A 17,318-nucleotide genomic window follows, 5' to 3' on the forward strand; every position below is an offset into this window, starting at 1 on the left:
GTTAGAATCATATTGCATAATTGTGCAAAAACCAGTGCATCCTGCAGAATGCATCTGAATAAACTGCTAACTAGCTATGCAGTATTCAGATATAATAGGTGTTCATACCCTCTGGCATTTACACATGCACTGGCCATGTGGTGCAAATTAATTGTGGTCACATGATTTTCCAAGTAAAAAGTGCATTTCAGGGGCTGCTGCTCTCCCCCCCTCCCGCTCCACGCTTATAACTTGTAGAGTCGGAGCGGGTCAAGGAGGGGCCGCATCGCTAGTGCAATGAGCGCTGTTGTGCTCACTGCACTAGAAGAGCCGAATTTCCATTTTAAAAAACGGAAATTCGTCTGTTCTTGGTGAATATTTGCAATGAAAAATCTGATGCAAGGTGCACAGAGCAGGATAAGGAAGCGAAGGCAAATGCAGTCTTTACCACCTGCTTAAAGTGGAACTCCACAAAAACACAACTTAAGATTTTTTAAAAGTAAACATAATTTCAAACTTTTCCATATACATAAATTAAAAAATATGCAGACTTTTCATGGTTTTTATGGTTTCTGACAGTTCCCTAAGCCTAGCCTCCTGCTCTCCTGCTGATCTGTCTGACTACTTTGCTGAGCCGGCTGACTACTGTTACTTTGTATCAGCAGCCAGCTGTCCTCAGCCTGCATCCTCCAAACCCCACAATTCCCTGCACACGTGATTTCAATAAGGATAGGAACATCAGAGTGCAATGCATTGTGTAGTTCCTGCATGCTGTCTGTAAGTTGTGGAGAAGTTGTTACAATTTGTAACATCAGTATTTAGTCCCTCCTTCCCTGCCAGGATTTCAAATGATGCAGAAAGAGAAGAAAATGTTAACCGGCTGGATTACAGCATAGAACATGACATTTATTTATACTTTTTGAAGAAACAGGTAACTGTGCTGGGTAAATTAGGGATTTCTGTGTTATGTTATGTTGATTTGGAAGCTGGAGTTCCCCTTTAAGGACAGGGCCCCATTGCAGCCTACATTCTATGCCACTAACTAACTTGCTTTTCTGAATGATGTGCAAGTAAGTTTGGGCAGGTAGGGGGGCACTGACATACTTTCCCCCATCAGGCCCTCATGAATATGTTGATACTAAAGGCAGACAATGCTATATTCATAGGGGCAGCCACAGAGACCTTCAACAATTAGCGGAATAGTGGAAGGCAATGTGCAAAGACAGATGCATTGTACCCAAGAGGTCTTAAATCACCCCTTATGTGTTCTACAGTACTGCAACTCATGCGCTCATTGATTACACCCTGGACTGTGAGTCTGTGCAACACAAACTATGCACTGTATGGCAAACACATGCTTAAATGCCCATGGGTACAAAGTACCATCATAAAGTCATTAGTTCTTTAGAGAGGATTTAATCCAGTGTATAATAAGGGGAACTCACAAAACACAAGGTCATTTTTCAAACTTAAAATGGTTTGAATGTCAAAAGTACAAACCACAACAGAGGTCTGACAAGCACAACAATATTAGTGAATATACATCAATACAAAAATACTGATGATTTTGCATCACCCTGGCTTTATCGATTTATCACACCAATGGGCTTTGACCACTTTATTCACTAATCATTCACTAAAGGTGACCTCTTTCAATTTTCAAAGTACATTTTAACTTTTTATAGTGCTAAAGTTTTATAAAGTGTTATATGAGGTATCTAATACAGTATTTCTTGTTTGGTGCTCAAGATGGAGTGGCTTTTATAAGTTCACATCTTTTCTTTAATGAAGAATTCGGCAACTATACAATTAAATAATTGTTTTAAGGTGCAGTTTTGCTCATTTTTTCTAGTTATTGTATTTATGTTAATTTGATCTTATCTAATTATCTTCATGAACATTTTTTCTTGGTACAGCCTGCATGGAAGAAATCCCCTATTCCACCCTTACGTTCAAACAAATACCCAATGGATGACTCAGAGGTTCACTTGTGGATGAAGGTTGGTCATAGCTTAATTATCATGTTTTATTCATTGATCTTTGCACGCTTGTAGACACATATTTATATAACTTTATTAACCATTTAATATATAACCTAATAAGAGCAAACCAAGAGCAATGGCCATGTGAGAACCATTTTTTATCCATATAATAATAATAATGCAAGGATCAACATGGTATGCTCTTTGATAGGGTGCCACAGAAGCGATAATGGAAATATGTCAAAATGTTTTCACTTTCAAGAAAAACTCATACAGATACATCAGTAAAAAAAACTTTATGGTAATCAGGCTAAGAGGTCTTCCATCACTGGGGTATCAATATTATCAGTACATGTATTTTACTACACAAACAAGGGATGACCTCCTTTTTAAGAATAATTATTTTTAAATATATAAAGGAAACTCCTACAAAGATGTCCTTTAATTATGTTGCTAGGATCCCCTGCTTTCTCTACATTACTTATTATCTGAGCTGGATAGGCTACATTTTAGGTAATTTTTTACAGGGTCTGATTGAGATGTGACAGATAGTATACTAAGTATTCCGTTTTCAATATACACTATAACGTCTTGAGTTTGTATGTGCTTTGTAACAACAAGCAAACAGTCACATCTCTAATGTAGATCCTTGTATACTTATTAAAGTAATCTTGATTGTGTGTTTTCTTAAAGTATTTTTATTTAAAGCAGATTTGCATTACAATATTTATTCTGATGATTCTGATGATTTGTCAAAGGTCTCAAGGAAGACTGAAATGTTGGAATAATAAAAACACTTTATCTCTTTTTCACCATATTTTAAAGTCCTGTGAGTGCATTACTTTACTATATATATATATATATATATATATATATATATATATATATATATATATATATATATATATATATATATATATATATATATATATACTCTCTCAAATTAACCAGCAACACAGGGATATTTTTCAAAAGTAAAAAAGTGTATTTAGTGAAGCATGTTCCAGCCTGGAACATGCTTCACTAAATACACTTTTTTACTTTTGAAAAAAATCCCTGTGTTGCTGGTTCATTTGAGAGCGCATGTGATACTTTAACCGTGCAACTGGGTGAAGTTGAGAAAGTGGAGTGCCACCCACCCTACCACTATATATATATATATATATATATATATATATATATATATATATATATATATATATATATATAGGTAAAGGTTTTGCTAACATGGTAGGTCCTTTGGTCCCCTGGGCATTACTTAGTCAGTTAGACTGGGTCCTCCGTTATAGAAGGGAAGCTGTTTCCTTTTACTGTGTGAAAGTATTCTGCTGGCAGTTCAGTGACTGGCCTGTAGATGTCACTATTCTATTTTATAAAAGGAGAAAGTACAGTGGTGCTCCACAGGGCTTGGAACAAAGGAAGGTTCCAGAATAGGTAAAGTAAGGGCAAGGGCAGTTTGTTATAGTCACTCTAGAAGTGAAAGACAGGATCAGGAGTTATTTTGTGAAAAGCCAAAAGCTCAGACCCCTGTTAGATTCGCCTGCACCAAAGGCAGGCAATGCCATATCTGGGGTGTTGTGAACATTCATCCTGAAGTTTGTGAATAGATGATTAATTGGAATCACTTACTGATCATTTGTGTGACCATAAACAACACCCACCTAAAGAGAGAAATTGTAAAGAGAAATATATGTCTGCATGTTATTTAAAACCTTTCAACCATATCCATGTGTGTGATTGTGGATCAGAGAAGTTCCCAGGGAGGGATATTACAGCCCAGTCTGTCCTGACCCTGGGTGGAGGCACGCCATTTTATAGTGTACCTATTCCCCCCTGTAGCGGAGACACTGCCTCTGTTATGAATCTTTAAATTGTAGTTCTTATTACTAAATTACACTGTGTATATTGCAAATAATTCATTCTACCATTTAAAACATTATAAAACCAATAAAGGTATTTTTTTAAATTGTAGTTTTGGTGTGTGGGTGTCATGTAGGGTTTCCCAAACCCAGAACGAGATTCCAAGTTACTCCAAAGTTCCGGTCATGGCTCACGCTTCCACCCATAACAACCATCTTACTGTTTGGGAGGAGCCCTCAGCTACTCTGATGCCACCAGTTCTGGGCAGGCAAGGGAACAGTTAAGGTGTAACAGGAGGGGTAGAGATAGGGCAAAGCATAGTACAGGCCAGGGTCAAACCAATCAGAAACCAAAAGCATAGTCAAGGACACAGGCTGGGGTCAAAATAATCAGTAAATGCAGTACAAAGTCAGGATCCGGAGGAATAGTCAAATACAGGCAAAGGTCGGTTCAGGCAGAAATACAAGGGTAGTCAAGAACAGGCAGGGGTCAAGGAACAGAGAAACAGACTAGAAGGGCACCCATCAGAAACAGACCTACTTTGGGCAAAGAAAAATTGACTGTGGCCCTTTTACTAATACAAATAAATATTTTAGAAAGACAGTTCTTTTAAACTGGGTCTCTCTTTTTAGTGCCCCCTCCCTGTGAATACAACGAAGAATTGCCTATATATAAACCAGGACATAGGAGGTTGAGTGACTTGTCCAAGTCACAAGGTACTGGTGATGGTGATGGAAATCGAACCAGGGTCTCCCACACAGGAGGCTGATTTCACATATGTTAGGCCACCCTCATCTCCCACTTAGAGGAGGTTCTTTGTTGTCTGTTGTCTCTTCTTTGTCGTCTGTTTAAGAGCAATGATATGTGGCCAGCCAAATGTATGCCTACTGCTGCTACCAACCCTTACAGCTTTCATCCTTTAGAGCAGCAAGCAAAAAGGGCAGCTAACCCTTTTCGAAGGTAAAATTATAACTCCCAATATTTGAAAAAAGAAAAGAAAAAAAAAAAGGACAAAAATATCTGATGAGCACAGTACTGCAGACATTTTTTTGGCCAACTCCATTTTGGCCCCTAAATACCATGCCCATTTTACCAAAACTTACCCCAGCAGTGCCAGTGTAATTACTACAGAAAATGGATACTGTACATATGAATCACTAAATAAAATACAGGCATATTAAGCCCAGAAGTGCCACTATAAAAATTGAAGTATAAAATTGAAAATCATTATATTGACCTAAGACGTGCTAGAATAATTTCTACAGAAAATGGATAATCACCATTCTAGCCCAAGACGTGCCACTATAATTACTAGAAAAATTATGAATAATCTGCAAAGTAACCCTCGACATACTATAGAAATTCAGCATATTAACCCCAGAAGTGCCAGTATAATCTCTGTAAAAATGGCTAAAGAACACTCCATGCACTCCAGAAATGCCAAAAAGATTGATGCAGAAATGGATATATTGGAAGCATTACCTCATTTACATTAGCACAAGCAGAATACAAACACGAAATTTTTTTCCTGCTGCTTCCACTCTGCTTGTTGCATGCATATTTTGCACGTGTGCCCATCTTGGATTTTTTCTCAGGGAGTAAGGAACTAAGAATAACTGAAGAATTGAACTGAAGAAGCAGAGCGATGTGGGACATTTAAACAGCTATCCAAACAGCGGCCTGTGAGCTTTAAACGGGACAGTTGGGAAGTATTCTTAATTCTTGGGGGTGGGGTAAGTGTCCATTATGTAATATGGTATCATTTGATCTATTTATATGTAATGCCACTGATACATCACTTGTATATTGCATGCTTCAACCATACTAGCCCAGTGAAAACTCGTACTGAAAATCATACAATATGATTTTTCATAGGATTTTGTCGGGTTTTTCCCCGAACCAATTAATTTGTGCTTTTTAAATAATAAATACGTAGATTCTAGTTTGGTCGTACTTTTTTTTTTTATTTAAAAAGATCTGAAAAATTCAGATTTTGATAAATCACCCCCTAAATGTTAAGGAGCTTTAGATATTAATCATGCCATCATTTATATCAAAAATTACTGATTCATAGTATTAAAGATACAAACCTTGCAGGTGTAATGAATAATTTGCAGATTCTAGCTGCTAAGGCAATTGAGGTAATGTAATAGAATTCGCATTTAGCTGGAATTGTGATTCTATATCTTATTCTGATGTTCCCTCTTAGGGAGTGATACATATACATAGAGTATCATGTTGCAACTGTGTCTGAGTGCATCCCAGGGGAAGATTTGAATTCCCCTTTATATCTGGAATTTAATACCTAATTGCTTAATACCGTGAAGCTGTTTGTATGATGGGTATGAATAAATGTTAGGTTTTATATTGTATTTGACATCTCCTTACACAACATTTGTTTGTATTTATTCCCTTCCTTTGCTGTGTTGCTTTGCTTCATGCAATTGCCAATAGGGCTATAGTACTTGGAGATTCTTTGCCACTTATAGGTAGCAGTAGTCAGTAGTCAATAATCTTGCAAATGGTTGCAAATACAAAGGTAATTACAACATTTGCACCTGTGATCCCAAACCAGTGGCTTACGAGCAATATTTAGCTCACAACCCATTGGATGTTGCTCCCAGTGGTCTCAATGCAGGTGCTTATTTTTGAATTCCAGGCTTGGAGTAATAAAACTGTTGTACTATCAAACAGGGCCTCCTGTAAGCTAACAGTACACATAGGGGCACATTTACTAAGGGTCGAATATCGAGGGTTAATAAACCCTCGAATTCGACCCTCGAGGTAAAATCCTACGAATTCGATATTCGAATTCGTAGAATTTTACCTCGAGGGTCGAATTCGCAAATCCTACGACCGAACGATCGAAGGAAAAAATCGTTCGATCGAATGATGAAATCCTTCGAATCGAAAGATTCGAAGGATTTTAATCCATCGATCGAACTATTTTCCTTCGATCAAAAAAACATTCGAAAAGCAATGGGGAAGGTCCCCATAGGCTAACATTGTACCTCGGTAGGTTTAAACTACCGCAGTATGTAGTCAAAGTTTTTTTTAAAGAGACAGTACTTCGACTATTGAATGGTCGAATAGTCGAACGATTTTTAGTTCGAATCGTTCGAATCGAAGTCGTAGTCGAAGGTCGTAGTAGCCTATTCCATGGTCGAAGTACCCAAAAAAAACTTCAAAATTCAAAGTTTTTTTACTTCGAATCCATCACTCGAGCTTAGTAAATGTGCCCCATAGGGTCCAAAGAGCCAATCACAGCCCTTATTTGGTATGCCGAAGGAACATTTTGGATTCTTGTGTTGCTCCCCAACTCTTTTTTCATCTGAATTCAAATTGCCAAGTCCCAAAGAAAGCATTGCCCCCAGTCCAGTGACGATTAAGGTTCTCTTCCACATCCAAAGTATACAGTTCAAAATGATGTCACTGAATGCACTTCAAAATCGAGGAAAAAAAACAAGAAAATACATAGCGATCTCATAAAGTTCTCACCATTTTAGTGTTACCACATTCAATCTTATCAGTGTATAAAAACCCAAATGTAAACAATTAGTTACACCAAAGTGCTTGTGCACAACCACAGTGAAAAAGTTGTGTTTTGGAGAGGGTGCGTTTTTAGAATATGATATAGGTGCCCACACTTTTACTAGTGATGATTTTGGTACTCACAGACAATTGTATTATATCTCGCTTTTCAAATCCCTGTCAAAGGAATTTGTGAGCGTATTTTTATTCTCTTATTAAAATATAAAACCGCTACCGCACACGATTGCACCGTAAAGGAGGATGTTAAAGATGACCTGGTAACCTTTGACAGGTTGAGTGATTGTTATTTCATATAGAGTTACATTTTCTTCATACTTCCAATATAATTGTGGCCACAAGGGGAAGATGTTATTGAATCATTTGCACAAAATGCATTAAAATGCTCACAATTGTATTTCAGCTGTGCTGCAAGTCAGATGCAATTGCATATGTTGTTAGGATTATGCCATTTCCAGCACTTTGTAGAAATATGACGTCTGTGTGCTTCTCTTCAGACACAAGTATGCTGGAGCTACCAGTGGCATGACAGTGTGGCAGTGACATTGTCTTCTGCAAGTACATCTGGTAACATAAACAGAGCCGACAGGCTGAAATATGGCAAAGTTTGGTTTGACACATAGAAGGGTAAATGACTCTCATAAAATGGCAAAATCACGGATTCATACAATTGTGTATAGCTGAAAGAAGCGGCAAGCATTTAGGGGCCCATTTACTTAGTTCGAGTGAAGGAATAGAGGAAAAAAAGTTTGAATTTCGAATGGTCGAATATGGCTACTTAGACCATCAAATGGGCTACTTTGACCTCCGGCTACAACCTTCGACTTCGAATCAAATGATTCAAACTAAAAATCGTTCGACTATTCGACCATTCGATAGTCGAAGTACTGTCTGTTTAAAAAATTCTTCGACCCCCTAGTTCGCCACCTAATACCTACTGAGGCCAATGTTAGCCTATGGGGAAGGTCCCCATAGCCTTCCTAACAATTTCCTGATCGAAGGAATATCCTTCGATCCAGTAGCGACACTAGAGGGGGACGAGCCCTGGTGCGTGACGTGCAGTCGGGCCTCGTCCCCCTCTGTACGGCCGCATTTTGCAGCATTTGTCAGTGGCGCGTGAGCTGCCGGGGGGCCCTGAGGGGGCGGGCCCTGGCCCGCTCGCACCCCCTGCTCCCCCGGTAGTTCCGCCACTGCTTCGATCGATGGATTAAAAACCTTTGAATCGTTCGAATAGCGGTAAATCCTTCGACGGTCGAATATCGAGGGTTAATTAACCCTCGATATTCGACCCTAGGTAAATGTGCCCCTTAGTATAAAAAATTATTATATTTTCATCAAATATGAAGTTATTTTGCCTTGTACTTTTCTGGCATTTTATTTGTTTTTGTTTGTTTTGAAGCAATTAAACTGTTTAAAACTGCCTATTCCGAATTTCAGTATCAGAATAAGCACATAAAATCACCAGTTATTATTTGTGATACTACTCCATAGGTAACAGAAATATAGGAAGAAACTGATCAATTACACTTTGTACTGTATTTATTCAAGACAATTCTTGATCAGTGGCACATTTAACCTCCATGGAGAATTTAGCAGCTTGGATATGAATTCAACATTATAATGAATGGTAAATTTACATCCACAGTAAGGCTAAACCTTTCTAACTGTAAGGGGCCTATGCCGACACAGAACACCAAAAGTAATTAATACCTTTTGAATTTTCTGGATGAATCAATGGCAATTGCAGTTGGCTTGTTGAAGTAGTGCAGCCTAATATTCCCAAGGTGTTAAACCTTCAACATTTTCTGACCAAACCTGATTAAGTTCTCATTACTGGCCTCAATGTGTCCAATAAGCAATCACTGCTTCCACCGCTGTCTCCATGTTAATTATTTAAACTGTATCCGATTTAGCTTCAGCAATCACACGTCTGCATCATGCATATTAACCTCAGCTCGTACAATTTACTGTACTGATTACAAAAAGAAATGTAAATAGTAAATTGTATGATCTTTGTTACTGGGACCTAAGCAATAGATAGATTGGTGTTATTGTTGTAAATAATGCAAGAAAACAATCATCTTGCTTCCAGGGTTGTCAGGTCTGTTGTAGGATTAAGAGAAGGGATTTCATACTACGTAGAGTCTTAACAGAACATTTTACTCCTATTCCCAAAATTTAGTGGAATGCAGCATAACTCAGATTACAAGTGAACAAGCCGGTATATTACTTATACAGACCTGTATGTGCCAATTTAAATAAATACAGCAACTTGTTAACTTGCAATTCAAGTGATTCTGGATTTCCTAGCAGTGTGTTTTATATTTATTGCATATCGAATACAGATTTCATATTCTTTCTCCTAGTAAAAAAATATGTGGCAATTAGTGTTGAGCTCATGCAGGTTGATAGCTAACCTCCAGCCTTCTTCTGGCGCCCCAGAGGAAAGGGTTGGCTGAATTAATGAGTGGTGGCCAATAATGATGTGCAAGTTGGCCCAAAGCCCAACATACCTGCGGGTCAAGCAGGTTTCGGTTGACAGTCGCACAAAGTTTGTGGGCTAGTGCCCCACTTCTGCCGGACACATTCCTTTTTATAAACTCACGTACTGGGTGAGCGCGGGTATAGTGGGTTAGGGTCAGGTATGGATCGGTATATAACACCCACATCACTAGTGCCCAAGCTATGGTGCTGGAACTCCAAGGGGGCTCATGTCAGTGGTTGGTGGGTAGACCTTAATGCCTTTTAGAGTTGTGTTAGAATTTCTATTTTCTATCCTTGAAACCACAAATAGAGTAAGACCTGGGGTAAATGTATTTTCTGTCTTAAGATTTTTGGATCTATGGCTGAATAGCTGATACAGCAGTCTTTTTACGAAGTAATATCATCGAGCTAAAGCTCCTTCACCAAAAATTTGCACTAGTTCAGAATTTTCTAACCTTGTTTTTTACAATCTAGGCCTTACATTTGATATTTCAGCTAGGTCCTTTTCAGGGCTCCCTTCTGCTTTCTTTTCTTTGTGGGTCCTCTCAGTTATGCAAGACATTTGAGATTTATCTGATACATATTCAGATATGCAGTTACCAGTGACTTGAAAGTAGCAGATTGGTTATCTCAAATTCAAAGGTGGCTGCAAACACGGAATGGGAGCTTAGATGAAATGCATTCTGCAACATTTCAAATTCTTTAGGACACAACAGTTCTCTCTCAGGTAAATTATTACTTGTAATAACACAAAGCTTTATAATTCATACACAAGAATTGCAAGTGCATTGGCATGAACAATAACTGCACAATTAAGTCATAACTAACTAAATATATTCTTTGACTAAAACAGAGCTCTCATGGGGCCACACTAAAGTGGATGTCCCCTTGGCACACCCCAAATTCCTCTCTAGGACTCACTGTCAGTCTGTCACCCCTGTCTGTGGCACCCCTTGCCCTCACCATACAAGACCCCCACTTTATTAGCTATTATGCTGTAGAAAATTGTGTTCTTCTGATTTAGAGAAATTCAGATACTGTTTACCATATGGTTAACATCACAGAGTTATTTCATTTCAATGGTAACACAGTTTTAATGTTTGTTCAGGTGGTTTATATCCATTACTTTTTCCATGTCTATGCTTTAAACAAGACACATAACTTTCCAGAGGCTTATTAAAAGCTATACTCTACTGTGTAAAGCATCTTTGAGGGAGAGCATTAGCCAATGCAAGTCTATAATCTTGCTGAGAACACTGGAAGCAAACCCCAGTCCAGCATTTAAACCAACTCTGAATATTCATTACTTATGAACACAGTGCATAGAACAAAGAACATTTTTTTTATGGCAAATTATTCTTTTTACCCATATGGCAGCATGATACTAGAATAAAAGTTGGTGCACTATGGTAAGTTGAATCCACTGCAACTTGCACGCAATTCAGCAATATGTATGTATTTTAGTGCAAGTTGCATAAAACATTTGGGCATTACAGGTATGGGACCTGTTATCCAGAATGCTTGGGATTTGGGGTTTTACAGATAAGGAGTCTTTCGTTAATTTTGATCTTGATACATTGAGTCTACTAAAAAATCATTCAAACATTAAATAAACCCAATAGGGTTGTTTTGCCTCCAGTAAGGATTAATTACTGTAGGTCTTAGTTGGGATCAAGTACAAGGTACTGTTTTATTATTACAAATAAAAAGGATATATATATAATAAAAATATGATCTATGGGAGATGGCTGGTAATCCAGAGCTTTCTGGATAACATGTTTCCGGATAAGGGATCCCATACCTGTACTTCTGGATTTCTAATTCTTGGTTGAATGTGGCTTAGCTTTGTGGTGCTAATATAGAAACTTATATACATTGCACACCGGTAAAAACTATTACATCTTTCTTATACATTTGTACATCTGTCTTGACTGTATTTAAAAAAGAAAAATGTTACTAACAAAGGGCCTCAGCTGCTTTTTAACATTTGTTTTAGCATTAATTCATATTTAATCATTTATTATTAGTTTATGCAAGATTTATAACCTTTTAATGAAATCATTGACTATAATTACTGGATGTGCCTGGTGGCGTTATTTCTCTGGTAGAGGATGGTACTAAATTTGCTATAGAGGAAGCAGAAAGTAGTTGGAACAATACTGAGGCAAATCAATATCTGATAGGTACATTTGGGTATATTTAAAGGGATTCTGTCATTATTTTATGGTGTCGTTTTTAATTTTAAATTACACTGTTAACCCTGGGAATAATTCAATCTACCATGTAAAATGTAATTCTTAACTCAAAAAGAAAAATAGGATCAGACAGCTAGAGTTTCTATGGGAACCAGCAATGCTATCCCTTCATTGGTTGTTAGACTGGAAGGTGTGTTTAGTAATCTGAGCTGAGAAGAACTGAGCATGCTCATGAGCCGTGAGCCAAAGTAAATTCCTGAGGAAAGGGCAGAGTGGGTTGCAGGAGTAAAAGGATTTATTTAAGAGATTTAGGAGATGCTGCAGCCTAACTGTTAACCAGAGTAGCAGGTATCTAAAGATTTCAAAGAGGCTGATTACATATTTGTGGAGGGGGTTTACATGTCCTTTAAGGGTATTTTTATTAAAGGGTAGAAACAGAGCTTGCCTGAGTGAAATTCACAGCTTTCACTTAAACAGGACTTTAAGGGTCATGTAATCACTATGAACATTAAAATATTGCAAAATTGGAGGTACAACAGGAGAGTTACCCACTGGTAAACTGTGGTGAACTCTGATAAAGAAACCAACTGCAACTGCTCCCAGCCATACAAAGGGTGATAAAGAGTGACAGTACACGTCAATATCTTTTTTTATGATACATACATTGGTATAGGCCCAAGCAAGGATAGATGCCAATTTAAAACAGAATCTCCAGAGAAGAGGAGCATTGTAACTTTTTTCTTGATTAAGGAACGAAGGTTGTCTAGGATTTTTGATTAGGATACTTTTATGTTAATCATTTGTTTTTTGAAGAGTTAAAATTAAGTGAAAGTGAAACATTTGACCCACATTGGTCCTTCTGATAAGCTGGACATGTTTGTCCTCAAACAAATTTAAATCACATTCTACTTATTATTTTCAAGTCTGAAAAAATTGTACTTTTATAGAAAAAGCTTACATTTTAAAATTGCTTGAATTTGAAAAATAATCCTCCCATTGATTTCTACATAAACGTGCCAGCTTTTAGCTTTTGATTTTTTTAGCTTAATAAAAGTTTTAGAAACTCAGACTCAGTTGTGATAAAAATATTTAACTGCAAAAAATGACGGTATAAACCCAAATTTAAATGTTGATACATCTGTCCCATAATGTACATAAGCCCAGGTTTCAGGCTTTGGGTGGCAAACCCAAAAAAATAGTTTTCACAATTTTATAGAGCCTTTGCTCGTAAAATGTATTTTCGTGAAAATGTATTGATAAATAGAGGGAAAATGTCCGTGCATATTTGGTTGGAGTGGTTTTCAGAAAATATTGATAACATAAATAACCCCAGTAAGGTTTACTGTAGACTTTAGGTATCAGGATCCATATATACTAGATATACTATGACCTGGATGAAGGAAAATCTGCATAGTCATAATAAACAAATTTTTACTGTTAACATAGTTGTTGAATTATAGTATTTCTAACTGAGTAGGGTTCTACCATTGCTAGTGGTTTGTAAGATGAACATAAGGCGGCCCCAGCAGTACTTCTCACAGGGTCTCAGGTCTGTCTTTGAGCAGATTAGCAACTTTGACAGATTCCCTGGGCTACCAAGTATCCCACCTTTGCTTCTGAAATTTGGAAGTAAGGAAATTAGCAAGAATTGAAAAAAATAAACTATTCACTAGGTTTTTTTTCTTAAAACCACAGGAAATTATAGAAATAGATAAGCAGAGTAGACATATGTACTGACAAGGCTGTGAATACAGACTTTGACCATGCTCAGGACTAAAATATCTTTTCTCTTCTCTACAAAATCACCAGCAAATAAACTGCTCAAGAAGAAAATGACCTTTCAATTAAGCAACTTACTCTGCCGCTAAAGCATATTTCTCCATGAGTGAATTAATTTCATATGTAAAAGCCTTCATGGAAAACAGAAAATCATTCTTACATAATGGCCACAGCCATCAACTTTAATTCAAGTCAAAATATAAAATAATCATAATTGGAAGCTCATTTAGTGAGTCGGTGAATAGGCATGTTTACACTTCACCACTTGGCAAGCAATATTTCAAATAAACAAGCAGTAAATAATGAAAGTATCCATTAATTGGGAAAAAACTGTTCCTCAAACTGTTATATTCTCCATATAGACTCATCATACTAGCCAGTGGGTTCATATCCCAGTCTCTCAATTAAATCAATGCATGGTTGCTAGGATAATTTGGACCCCAGTGGAGAGCTGCTGAATAAAAAGCTAAATAACTCAAAAACCACAAATAATAAAAAATGGAAACCAATTGCAAATTGTCTCTGAATATCACTCTCTACACCATTATAAAAGTTTATTTAAAGGTGACACAGGAGTGCCAATTAGGACCAGCCAGTCACTGCTGACTAGGGATGGGCGAATTTGACCCGCTTCCTTTCGCCAAAAATTTGAAATGTTGCCAACGACCATTAAAGTCTATGGGCGTCAAAGAAAAATTTTTGATGCGCGTCTTTTTCTATGGGCATCATTTTTGCGGCGAAACAAGGCGAAAAAATTCGCCCATCCCCACTGCTGACTTCTCCCTATATATATCTTGTATATATCAGCTTCGCTTGAGTAATGGCCTGACCACTTTGGCATGTACTTAGCCTTTCTGACTTGAAACCATATGTGTTAACATTTATTCTTTTCTAGTACTGTGAATCCTTTCACTTCTATATCTTGAAACTTGCATATTTGTTTCATGCCCAGGACTCAACCTGACTGACCTATCATATTGTTTTTGTTCTCTGCCGACTTAGCCTGTGCTCTACCCGCTCCCTCCTGTCCAATCTGTCCTGAACTCCACCCACTTCATCACCCTCTCTTAACCTTTCCAGTCTGTTCCCTAACCTTCTTCTGGGCCCCTGCTTCTTCTTGCCTAAAGGACTTATGTCAGTTCCCAGTTTCTAGGAATTTTCCACCAATTATAGCGTCATTACTGACATTCTTTTTCCTGTATGCAAACAGCTGATTAGCCAACCATTGTCATGCAGAGTTAACAGCACAAGACCCAAGTGGGACATTTCAACTGCAGTCACTTAGGCCAGAGCGTTGGCTCTGCTGCTCTCAGCCTCCCTTAATCTGAACTGTTTCCGCTGTCCAAATTTATGAAATGGGTGCAATTTATATTAAATATGGAATCATACTGGATTGCCTTGTGGAGAAAACATTGCATATGGTGCTTTTTTTTTTATAAAACATTTAACTTATTTTACGTGAGCCCTCTTGTCATTGAGAAAATGAAATCTAAAAAAATAACTTTACACTTTTTTTCAATGGTCCAAAAGCACTGAATTCTAGAATAACTTAACTGAAAAACTGTGAAGTGAAATTAATTTTCCTTTCTTATTGGTTCTTGGCATAATTATTTTTTTTGTTATAAATATTGGTTTATATTTCAAATCAGTGAGCAAACACTAATTTTTAATCTTAAAATGATGATTACATTAATCTTATTTTGCCTTTACAAACATGACATCACTTTTTAATCTAAACATATTATACTTAAAAAACTAAAGTAACCCACTTGCATGCAGTTTTGCAATCTAAAATGTGCACAGAGTTCTTACAAATTCCAAGTCAGCTCATAGTATTATGAAAGTAACAGGCATGTGTTAAAATTTCTTCTGAAGAATTTATGAGTGAACATTCCTGTGGTGAAAACGCTCTCCTTATCAGCTCTCTTTTTTTTAAAACAGCAATAAGATAGATAGTAATGTAACCAAAGAGAGAAGAAGCACAACAGAATTTGAATTAAAAACAAAGTTTTAACTGCCCTAATAGTTTCTTACAGATCAGTGTGTAAGACTTTTTAATATGGGGCAAAGTGCAAATGCAAAACTAAAATTCACTTCAAATTCACTTGTTTTTTTTATCTGTTATTTTTATCCTTACCTGCTATTCATTATTCGTGGTTATACTTTGTGACATTGTATAAATGTTACTCAGTTAACTGAGTTACTCAGTAGGGTACGGTGTGCAAAGGATTGACTGGTTAAGCTACTGAAATGTCTATGTTCACTTTCAATGGTAACTCATTGGGGCAGATTCAACAACAGGCAAACTTTCTCCAGCGTCAGCTTCACACCCCTCTCACCACTTCGCCAGGCGCAACTGCCCTACAAATACTCTAATTCATTAAAATCCGAAGTTTGTCCCGGGCGTCAAATGATGGGGACTTTTCGCTAGCGTTACTTTGGCCTTTGTGCCTACCTAGTGATCTTGCACTTAGTTTAATTTTGCATAGGGCGGAAATTTAAAGTTGTATGGAGGTCTTTATTATAAATGTTGGTGCAAATGCTTGAAGTCACCACTTTTTATTACACATGTCCAGGGAACCTTAATAAAGGCAAGAGAGTTAATATAATGCCCTACACATGAGCCCCACTGTAAAATGAATGTTCCATATGTGTGGAGAAAACAGGTTACCCAAAAATTTCGGCACATAGGATATGATTTAAGTGACAGAAGATTGAGGAAGATTTAGCTTCTTTTTAGCACTTCGTCTGGTCTGAGGTGGAGAAGTCAGGGGTGATCCTTGCCATTTTGCCGCTTGAGGTGGCCTTCCTTTGCCGCCCCCACCCCTCCCCATGGCACTCACCTTTTCAGCTCCGGCAGGGGTGGTCCACGTCGCTAGTGCAGAGAGCGCAATTGCACTCTCTGCACTAGAAGAAGCTGAATTTTTGGGTTGAAAACCGTAAATTCAGCTCTTAGTTACCAGGAATGGCATTTTTGCCGCCCCTGGCAACCAGGGGGTGCTGACGTCTGAGGTGAGTGTCTCAACTCGCCTCATTAGTGGAGTGCCCCTGGGTGAAGTCAACTCTGGCGAAAGTGGTGACATTCAGTAAAATACACACTTTAGGGAATTTGCGGAGTAACGATCGATCATCAGAGTGAAAAGTCGCCTGGCGATAGAGTGCAAATGAATGCTAGCAACGGTCCAGTTCGCTAGCGAATTGGCGATGTCCCTGCAGGTGGCAACACTGGCGAATAGTTTCTAGTGTTAGCCACTTCGTCCTTTAGTGAATCTGCCACCTTGTGAGCTTGGCCAAATCTATTGTGTCTCAATGCAGATAGTAAATTTTGGAACTAGGTGGTATATTTATCAAATAGTGAAGTTAGAGATTGCCACAGTTTCTAGAGTAAAATTCCGCCACTCTCCATTCATTTCTATGGGATTTTGAAAAGCGTATTTATCAAAGGATGAACTTTCACTCATTGATAAATACTCAATAGAATAACCCGATA

General features: G+C 37.7%; 1 protein-coding gene across 5 annotated transcripts in view; it reads left to right on the top strand.

Moving 5' to 3' along the window:
- Nucleotides 1-17,318, top strand: part of f13a1.S (coagulation factor XIII, A1 polypeptide S homeolog) — a 121,106-nt gene that overhangs the window by 23,316 nt on the left and 80,472 nt on the right. For 4 of the 5 annotated variants that reach the window (XM_041567674.1, XM_041567675.1, XM_041567676.1 and 1 more), the window contains one exon: nt 1,896-1,979. The gene's annotated coding sequence lies outside the window, so the exon portion shown is untranslated. Of the gene's footprint in view, nt 1-1,895; nt 1,980-4,452; nt 4,538-5,416; nt 5,555-17,318 lie in introns of those variants that run through there. The other variant, XM_041567677.1, reaches the window with a different exon arrangement.

This window comes from Xenopus laevis, chromosome 6S, assembly GCF_017654675.1.
Source record: "Xenopus laevis strain J_2021 chromosome 6S, Xenopus_laevis_v10.1, whole genome shotgun sequence".
Lineage (NCBI taxonomy): Eukaryota > Metazoa > Chordata > Amphibia > Anura > Pipidae > Xenopus > Xenopus laevis.